The sequence below is a fragment of the Lactuca sativa genome, chromosome 2, assembly GCF_002870075.4.
Source record: "Lactuca sativa cultivar Salinas chromosome 2, Lsat_Salinas_v11, whole genome shotgun sequence".
Classification (NCBI taxonomy): domain Eukaryota; kingdom Viridiplantae; phylum Streptophyta; class Magnoliopsida; order Asterales; family Asteraceae; genus Lactuca; species Lactuca sativa.
The window spans coordinates 6,936,724-6,945,725 of record NC_056624.2 but is presented as its reverse complement, the minus strand read 5'-3'; the positions used below and the strand labels follow the sequence as shown (position 1 = coordinate 6,945,725).

The following is a 9,002-nucleotide window of genomic DNA, read 5'->3' as shown; positions in this document are numbered from 1 at the left end:
TTCCAAAATAACTTGTATTCTCAGGTAATAGATAAGCGGAAGGGTAATACCAAGTACGTTAGAATGTTTTATTTTGAAAACTCTGAAAGCATTTGGGTTATGAATGTGTAATGTTTAAAACAATGTACTGGATGTAAACAATATCAGTTGTAATGTATTGATGCATGGTGATGTTTATGTTATGATTCATGTATATTCATTGTGATGGTATTCAATTTAAGTCACGCGAACCCCCGGACGTTTCCGCCGTCTGGTTTCGGGGGTGTGACATGTATTAAGGGTATTTTTATCATTTAAATAATTTCAATCCATTCAATCATCTTTTCAACTATATTCAACAACGTTGACTAAGACGATGAAATAATATTAAAGAGTTCTATTATCTTGTTTATTCAATTATTTGATCCATTCAATTCCATCCAACAAACATACATTTACTAGTTAAAAATTTTAATGATAAAAATTATTTTAATCTATAATGATTAAAAAAAGGCAAATGCCATAAAACACCTATATGTTTTCAAGTTTTTATCGACATTAGTTTTACCTAAAGTTGTATTTTATGTCTATTAATGCCTTAAATTTGCATTTTTTTTTCCAATTCAACGATTTTTACAAATTTATCCGGCAAAACTGAAATTTTTTGCCAAACTTAAGGGCTTTCATGGAAAAGAAAAAAAATAGTAAAACCGATCATTTTTTTTAAATGTAAAGACTTTAATAAACCAAAGGGTAAAATTGATTTCATTTATTTATTTTTGCAAACATCCGTTTTTATGAACCTAAAAACCACAAAAAGGTATACTCGACAAAAAAAAATACAAAATTAAAAGTTTTTACATGATAAAAGGGTAAAAACTACATAAATTCACGCAAACTATCGTTGATCTCAAGTACTTTGAGGGTGCCATTTTTGCAACGGTGTCCCGGTCCATACTTTTCCCCATATATGAAACATTCCCCTTTAAGGTAACGGGCTTGTCTCTCTTCCTCTGATATACGAACAGGTGGTTTAGAGTAATTAAAGGTCGGAGTAACAGCTGTAGTAACAGGTTTTGGGTCAGTTGATAAAGGTTTTGAGTTTGCAATCCAAGTTATTGACTTCCCGGGTTAGTTTTGGGTAACCTTGGACTCGAATTCAAAAGCGAGGCTCATGGCGTTATAAAAAATAAGAGGTTTGTGAATTCGTACATCAGCTTTTAATTCCTCTTTGAGTCCATTTAAGAAGACTCCCAATAGACAGTGTTCCCAATAGGCAGTGTTCTGGCCAATTTGACACCCGATATCATACCAGTGAATACTCAAATAGAAGACTTATGATAAATTGGAGGTGGTTAAAGAATAAATAAAGAAAATAAAATAATAAAATGAAATAAAATAAAATGATGGTAATAATACTAATGTAAACTTATTAATTAAATAAATGGATAACTTAAGAAAAATATAAAAACATTGTGAGTAATATCATTTAAGAATCAATAATGAAAAGTATTAAGGGATTAGGGGTTAAAAGTGTCAAAAACCAGAACTATTTTATCAAGGATTTTGTTTAGAGGGTAGGAATTATCATTATGGGAATGATCGGTGGGCTAAAATGAAAAATCACATAAATCCTTAGCATTTGACGGGATTCCTTTTGGGCTCGTTTCTGGTGACCGAAACTCTCTATCTCGATCGATATTTAGCCCCACATCAACCCTAATCGACCCAAGCTTTGGCTCCTCCATTGGCTGCCTCCTCTTTGTTTGTTGTGCTCCACAGCCGTGAGAAAAGAGCGAGATGTAGGAATCGGCAAGAAGAAATCGACAAGAGGGAGGATAAGATCGAGATGAAGGGTTATTTTAATGCTTCTTGGTGAAGGAGAAGGTATGTAAGTTCAAATCCTTTTCTTCCTCTTTATTTGCTTCGATTTCACTCTAGAACCACCACCACCGTAGAGGTGGTGGCTGTTGTCGCCACTGTCATCGAAGTTGATTTTGTTTATTTGTTATTTCCATCTCCTTTTTTTTTCAAATTAAACTGCATTTTATGGTTAAGAGTTTGCTAGAAAGTTAATGTTTTGCATGAAATTGATAGTTAAGTCATCAGGTTGTATAAACAAATTGTCCATGCAAGAGTATCTAAATAAGACCAACCAAACAAAAATCTTATATCATCATCTAAAAGGATAAGTATGTTTTCTATTTATCATCGTAAACACTGCTTATTATGTTAAAAAAAACTACCCCACAACAGTGTTTAAAGTATAAACAAAGAGTTCATTAAAGAATATTATGTTCAAAGTATAAACAAATAGTTCATGAAAAAATATTTACAGAGAAATTTGATTTACTTGATTACCTCATACCTCTCCATAGTGATATCAAATACCACTATGTGTGATAAAGGAGAATATTTAGAATTTTATAAAAAACAGAGGAAAAGAACTCTAATATAGTTTAAAATCGAATCCAAATTTTTTTTTTGTTTTTTTTTTTGGGTTAAAATTAACTGATTTTATCAGCAAAAAAAATACGTATAGTTTTTGTTATCGTTAACAGTTTTGTGACTAAACTACCCCTATATAAAGTTATTTTGTTCATATTTCAATTTTGCTGAAAAACCTGTCGCATCCGACCCCCGCAATGTGGGGGTTCCCCACCTAATTAACATAATCAAAGAAGAAATTGATTTACGTAAGAAATAACTTTTGGAGAGGGATCCATCGAAAAAGGATGAGAGACATCAATGGAGATGGGGATAAAGATGAGGGGTGTGTTCGGCTAAATTAGCTGGTAGCGGATAGCTTGTAGCGTTTTGTTAAACATTATGTGAAATCACATTCAGATTTAAAGTGTTTTGTTTAAACTAAATGCTAGAAGCTTATAATGTTAAGCAAAGTTTTTTGTTCAAAATGAAAGTTTTTTGTTCAAAATGGAATGTTTTGTCAAACAATAGAAGCTAACCGCTCTCAAACGCTACGTGCCGAACACACCCAAGATGAGGTGATAATGTTATACGGTGGAAGATATTATGTTGTGGCTAGGTTCTCAAATAAAAATGTATGTGTGTATGGGGTGTTTCGATTTGTTTATTATTTATACTAATAAAAATAAAAGAGTTTCAAAGAGGAATATTATAATATAAACTAGAAAAGTATCCCCTGCTTTGCGGGGGTCGGAAACCTTCAATGTCGTTTTTCCGGTTAGAGGCTCTGATATATATAGAAAATCTACCTAATCATAACATTATACTTTATAAAAAATTATCCTTATTAGATATTATATGTTTGAAAGTCTACCTGAATATGATAGCTTATTATAGAATCCTACTTATGATTATTTCTTTAACAACAAAAATCTACCCTATTATAGTAATATTTTCAAAATAGTAATCTTCGTTCAAATTAGAAATACAGTTAAGAAAAATGTTACACATGAGCTTAAATTATGAAGAAATTTGACACATCGATCTTCTTATTCAAATTATGTGAAACCTAGTCCAAATTTTGAATTGTAGTCACAATATTAGCATGCAGAAAACAGAATTTTAAGTGATAATCTGACATCAACAATCCAACATAAGCATGTTAAAGAATATTAATCTTTTATTCTCCCCTTGCACAATTAAATTGCAGCCCTGTTAAAATAGTTAATAATTTACAAATTAAGATCTTCCATAACTTCTGACAGGTAATAGAAATACATTAAAGCACTGCAAAACTATTTCAGAAAGATATCCCTAGTAGTGATATACTTATAGTTGCAATTACCCTTCAGTTTACTACAACAAACATATTCGACCAACATCAATTACAGAATGAGATTAGACTTTGGCAGATATAGGGGCAGCGAGGGGTATAGATTTTGTATAACACCTGGGGTTCATGGTCTATAAATTAAAAATAATAATAATAATAATAAATGAAGGTTCTTAACCCAATAAAATAGAAAAAAAAAAAGTAAATAAACCTATAGATTTAGTAGCATACTTAGTAAATGCAGCCTCAAAGAAATGATGTGGCAGCTTTTTCATAAATTGAACCCTAAAACCATAAAGTGAACATAACAGTCAGTGTGCAAGGTTTGTTAATAATGAGCTAAAATTCTAAATGCAAGAAATAGCAACATACTTTCTGTTATTTGTGTATTATATGAACCTGGATATCACCTTGAATTTAAATTGTTGGACTACCTATAAGAGTAAATTGTCCCCTTCAAGCACAATATCTTTGAGATAATGTATCTTCCCCTTTTCATCTTCAACGATAACATTACTGTCTATTTTGGTAAAAATAGTTTGTTGAATGGCTATGGAAAGCTCTGTATTGAAGAGAGATGAACAGATGATGAAATTTTTTATAGATAAAAGTAAAACCCGAAAAAAAAAGTTCAGATAGTAGATTTAGAGCATTTTGAGAAGCTGTATGTCGACTAAACACCATTACTTTGAAGATTCTTTCCTTTGGAGAAGAACAATGTAGAATTGAAGCATAACTTAAGAGACATTTCGTATCTTCAAACAGTTAGTGTTTTCTTTTTCATTCTAATGGAATTATCAATTCCATTCCTTTCTTGATTCCATCAAAACTAAGAATTTGAAGATAAAGCAAACCTTGAAGGCTTCCAAAGCAATTAAGGGACATTTGGCATCTTCAAACTCAAGAAAGCACAAAACCATGCACTCTCAGGTTCATTAATAATAGAGAAACTGAGAAAATAACTGCTTAATTGCTTTGGATCTCATAACCATTTTGTATAAATCCATCTTGAACAAAGGCACTGCAAATTTTACCTCTTCTGGCTATAGTACTTTAGGTGAATAGAAAGGTTCTCCAATTCCAATAAGATAAACTGTTCTTGGATTTCATTCTAGGCAAGGTATTATGAATTTATCTGCAATTAGGTGTACCAATGTTGGAAACATATTACAAAACTTTATTCAAGGCTATAGAACTGATTGAAGTAGAAACAATGAAATTGTGTAACTGACATAAGATTTAACACACAAATGGGTGTTTTAATGGAGTATGGAGTCACTTAGAGTGGAGAACAGAACTCTGAATTCGGCAAGAGGGATATTCGTCCATCACATAAATCAATTGATTTATCAACTCTTGTTGTATTGAAAATCTTCCACTGTAGCAACAATTTGCTTTCATTTACATATGATCAAATTCTTGTTTCCATTTACACGTCATCAAAATTCAAAGCTATATATATGCAACATACCCTATATTCATGTCTTATTGAAGTTTCTGCTATATATATGCAACATACCCTATATTCATGTCTTATTGAAGTTTCTTGAACTTTATCTGGATTTTGTCTGCTTTTTTTTTTTTTATTAGCATTCATGTCGGTGCTGTTGTTCTTTTTATTTGATGAGTCAAACTTTGCTTTCTTCTTAGATAAGATGGAGAACTGATTCTTCATAGCACTGTAAATCCTGTTTAGAGTGACAAATAACAAATAAAATAACTATTTAAAAATGGTTACAAAAATATGTTCTGATTCACACAGACATATGATGAGAGAGAATAATCGGTATTAACAAAAAGCAATAAATCTAGAAAAAAAAAGTATATTTTTTTTTGTAAAAATATATCGCTTACAACTTCAACTTTTGCAATAAGGTTAGAAACCTCTACACATCTCTTTCATCTCTTGGCTGTTGTGCAGCTTTTATCATGTGGAATACCCTTCACTAAATTAATAGTTAATGATTTTTATATATCTAGATAAATAACATTAATTTAATTGTAAAGTAATAAAGTAGTTGTAAGTTGTGAAAAAGTTTGGATAACAACATTAACCTCAAATATAACATGCGAAGTTGTGAACACAAATAATTATAAGATTTACAATTTCATTGGAACTTAAGAAAAGCAAACTGTTAAGAGATTAAAAATATAAAACAAAAACGTTAAAAAAACATTTTCTTAAAATTACCTAAATTGAAAAATAAAAGTATTTTCCACTTCACATTAAAAACTATTAATGAAATAAGAAAGATATCCAATTTATGACCTATTTTACAATTATTAGTAAAACATTTATTTTGCTATTCCAACATTATCTTGCTATGTTGATTTATGACCTATTTTACAATTATTAGTAAAACATTTATTTTACAATTTATGTGCTTCCTTCTTACCCTAAAGCATTAAGAGTTCAGGAAAAAAAAAAGGCAAAGGATTCACATATACATCCACTTGTTGGATTACATGTGTCTGATGTCACCCATACTTCCCTTTCCCACTTCAATGTCATAAGTAATAAGTTGATGTAAAAAATTTGGGCGATTGATGAAAGTAGTTTCTATAACAACTGATAAAGAAAATGAAGTTAATGTGATGGTACCTTCCTCAGATCAAAGAAATCAATACATCAACTGTTCTGCAAATAATGTACCAGCTCAGGTTTATTGCTAAGTAAAACAAACTTACTTCACAATATTCACATAAACCTTCAACACCATATCTCCTTATATAAAAATTTTACCTTTTAGAAAAGAAACATAGGCGTAGGGGTTTAACGATGGTGAACACAGGTGATACGAAATCTGAAAACAGATGAAAACCTAAACAAAAACATAAAATCATTTAGCAGTTGTTTACCCCCACAAAGAAAATAAACTAAACAATTGAAGAAAGTGGATATTTCAAAGTGTTGTTGATAACTCCAAAAACTGAAGCAAAGGAGACTTTCGCTTAGCCTCCCACCGTTGTCCCTCTCCATCCAATTGAAACCCTTTGATATTCAGTGGCGGATGTAAACGACATTCCAGATGCGTATAATGAAGGAGGAGTTGGCAGGTCTCTGTAAGCGTTTGATTGGAAGCAAAATCGTCCTCAATTGGTGGCGGCACAACTGATGAAGCGTGATTCCTGATAGAGGATTTTGGGTTCACATCTGATGAGAAGAACGGATCCGATTCGCTGAGAGAGGTAGGGGAGAAAGTCGATGCTTTTAGTGAGTTGGGGCTGTGTCGCAGACGATGCGCCGGGAGTGGGTTGCTGGTGGTGGTAGAGAGACAGAGAAGATGAAGACGGGGAACAGACGGTGCTGGTATACAGGCGGTCCAGCGGAAGAGATGTTGTGGAGATGTTGGAAGAGGTTAATTGGAAGAAGAAGACGATGAAGTGAAAGTGAGAGCACAGAACAAAAATCCGTGTTTGTAATAGGTGTAAACGGACACGAAAGCGTATGAGAAGAAACATGGAGACAGTGCCATCTGGTGTACATTTGTGTACGTATTTGATCAGAGAATGGATGTAAGAGGTGGAAGCGGTGACTGGTAGGCATCGACCTAATCGTTTGATTGGAAGCCAGAAAAGGGAAACGAAGATGACCGGTGTGTTAAAGTCGAAAACAATGGGTAGAGATGAAGTGGAGGGTGGTAACCGATTGAAGACAGAAGGTGCAACATCAAACAACGATGGCGGTGGATGGAGAAAAAAGGAGTCGGTAACAAAAGGTTGAAGAAATACAAAAAAGGAGATCGGTAAGAAAAACGTGAAGAAGTAAAAAAACCCAATCTCATTGGATCATAAATCGGGGAATCAAAGCCAGTGGAGATTTCTTGAGTGGAGGAAGATGGTGGTAGAAGAGGAAAAATCACAGAGGATTGAGGAAGGATCGAGATAAGGCGGTGGAGGAATAGAGAGAGAAAGACTGTGGGGAAGATAATGACGCCTTAGATTGCTAACACGTATAGACACGTATACATAAGGAATATACGTATTGTCAAAAAAAAACCCTAAAGAATATACATAACGTCAAAAAAAAACCACAAAATGACCAAATTCATTTGGGAATCCTTTAGCCACTTTACTTAATATACAGTATAATCATCAAGTTAAATGAAATATTAGTCCTAAATAAAATCTCAAATGGTAAAATAAATAAATAGTTAATCATTTCAAGGTCAAATATGAAATATGTAATAAATTAAATACAATATAACATTTATCTATTAAAATTAATTAATCAAATAAATCGATATATCAATACAAATATTAACTATATTTATTTATATTGTGACTTTTTTACTTTGTAAATAACTTTTTAAAATATAATAACATTTCTTGCAGTTTGATTGATTTCAATCCGTTTCACTATTTCATGTTTAGCTAAATATATAAATTTTATTTATTTTATCATTTGGAAATGCAAGACAATAAAAAATTGAATTAAATAAGTTTTAAATTGTTTTGTTTTATATATTGACGTTTCTGATAAATAAGGAAAAGTAAAGGGGAAAATAACTTGTGAGGGTAATTATTTTGTATCGTTTTATTTACATTTAGGTAACTTTTTTATTTTTGTATACGTTTGATTATTTAACTTGTTATATGTGTTCACGTATTGTCATTGTCACGGGCTATAACAAATAATAATGGTAATATGTGAACAAATTCACAAGTTAAATGATTAAATGTGTACGAAAAAAAAAAGTTGTCTAAATGTGAACAAAATGAAAGTTAATTGAATAAGTCATTTTCCCCGCTTTTAATAGTGATTTATTTTTTATATTTGTTTGTATTATTTTAATTAAATGTTATTTTTAAAATATCTATTATTTCCTAAATATTAATTAAATATCGATCAATTTTAAACTTTAATTTTTAATTAATTCATATGTTTGTTTTGTGAAATATTTTATATAGTCTCTTATAATTTTTTTTCTTTTGTTTTTAAGCATATACAATATTTTTTAAAGTAAATAGTATCTAACAATAAAATTAAATAAATTAAATATATAACAATAAGTATGGAGGATTTTTTTTTAAAATAAAAAGAAAATATTACTTAGCAAATAAAAAAACAAAAAAAAAATCTATATAATGTAAATGTTTTAAAATTATTCCAACTTTTTAATACTTTTTAACTAAAAGTTTGTAAACTTTTAATTTTTTAATACAGTGTTTTAAACTAGTATTTAACGAAAGTATATTAAAATGTTATAAAAAGTATTAAACTATCATAAAAAAAAAAATCTCTGAAACACTTTAAAAATGT

General features: G+C 30.6%; 1 long non-coding RNA gene across 9 annotated transcripts; it reads right to left on the bottom strand.

The window, feature by feature from the left end:
- Nucleotides 1-3,347: 3,347 nt before the first annotated feature.
- LOC111902528 (uncharacterized) lies at nt 3,348-7,715 on the bottom strand. Of its 9 annotated transcripts, none has more exons than XR_008230103.1 (7): nt 6,342-7,709; nt 5,594-5,685; nt 5,259-5,427; nt 4,774-4,874; nt 4,112-4,301; nt 3,971-4,024; nt 3,348-3,856 (listed from the first exon to the last, which is right to left on the bottom strand). It is a non-coding gene; the product is annotated as an uncharacterized LOC111902528 (long non-coding RNA). The 9 variants fall into 9 exon arrangements; XR_008230100.1 differs by having other exon boundaries at nt 3,569-3,856; nt 5,259-5,685; nt 6,342-6,377; nt 6,483-7,709; XR_008230096.1 differs by having other exon boundaries at nt 5,259-6,377; nt 6,483-7,714.
- Between the last annotated feature and the right edge of the window lie 1,287 nt (nt 7,716-9,002).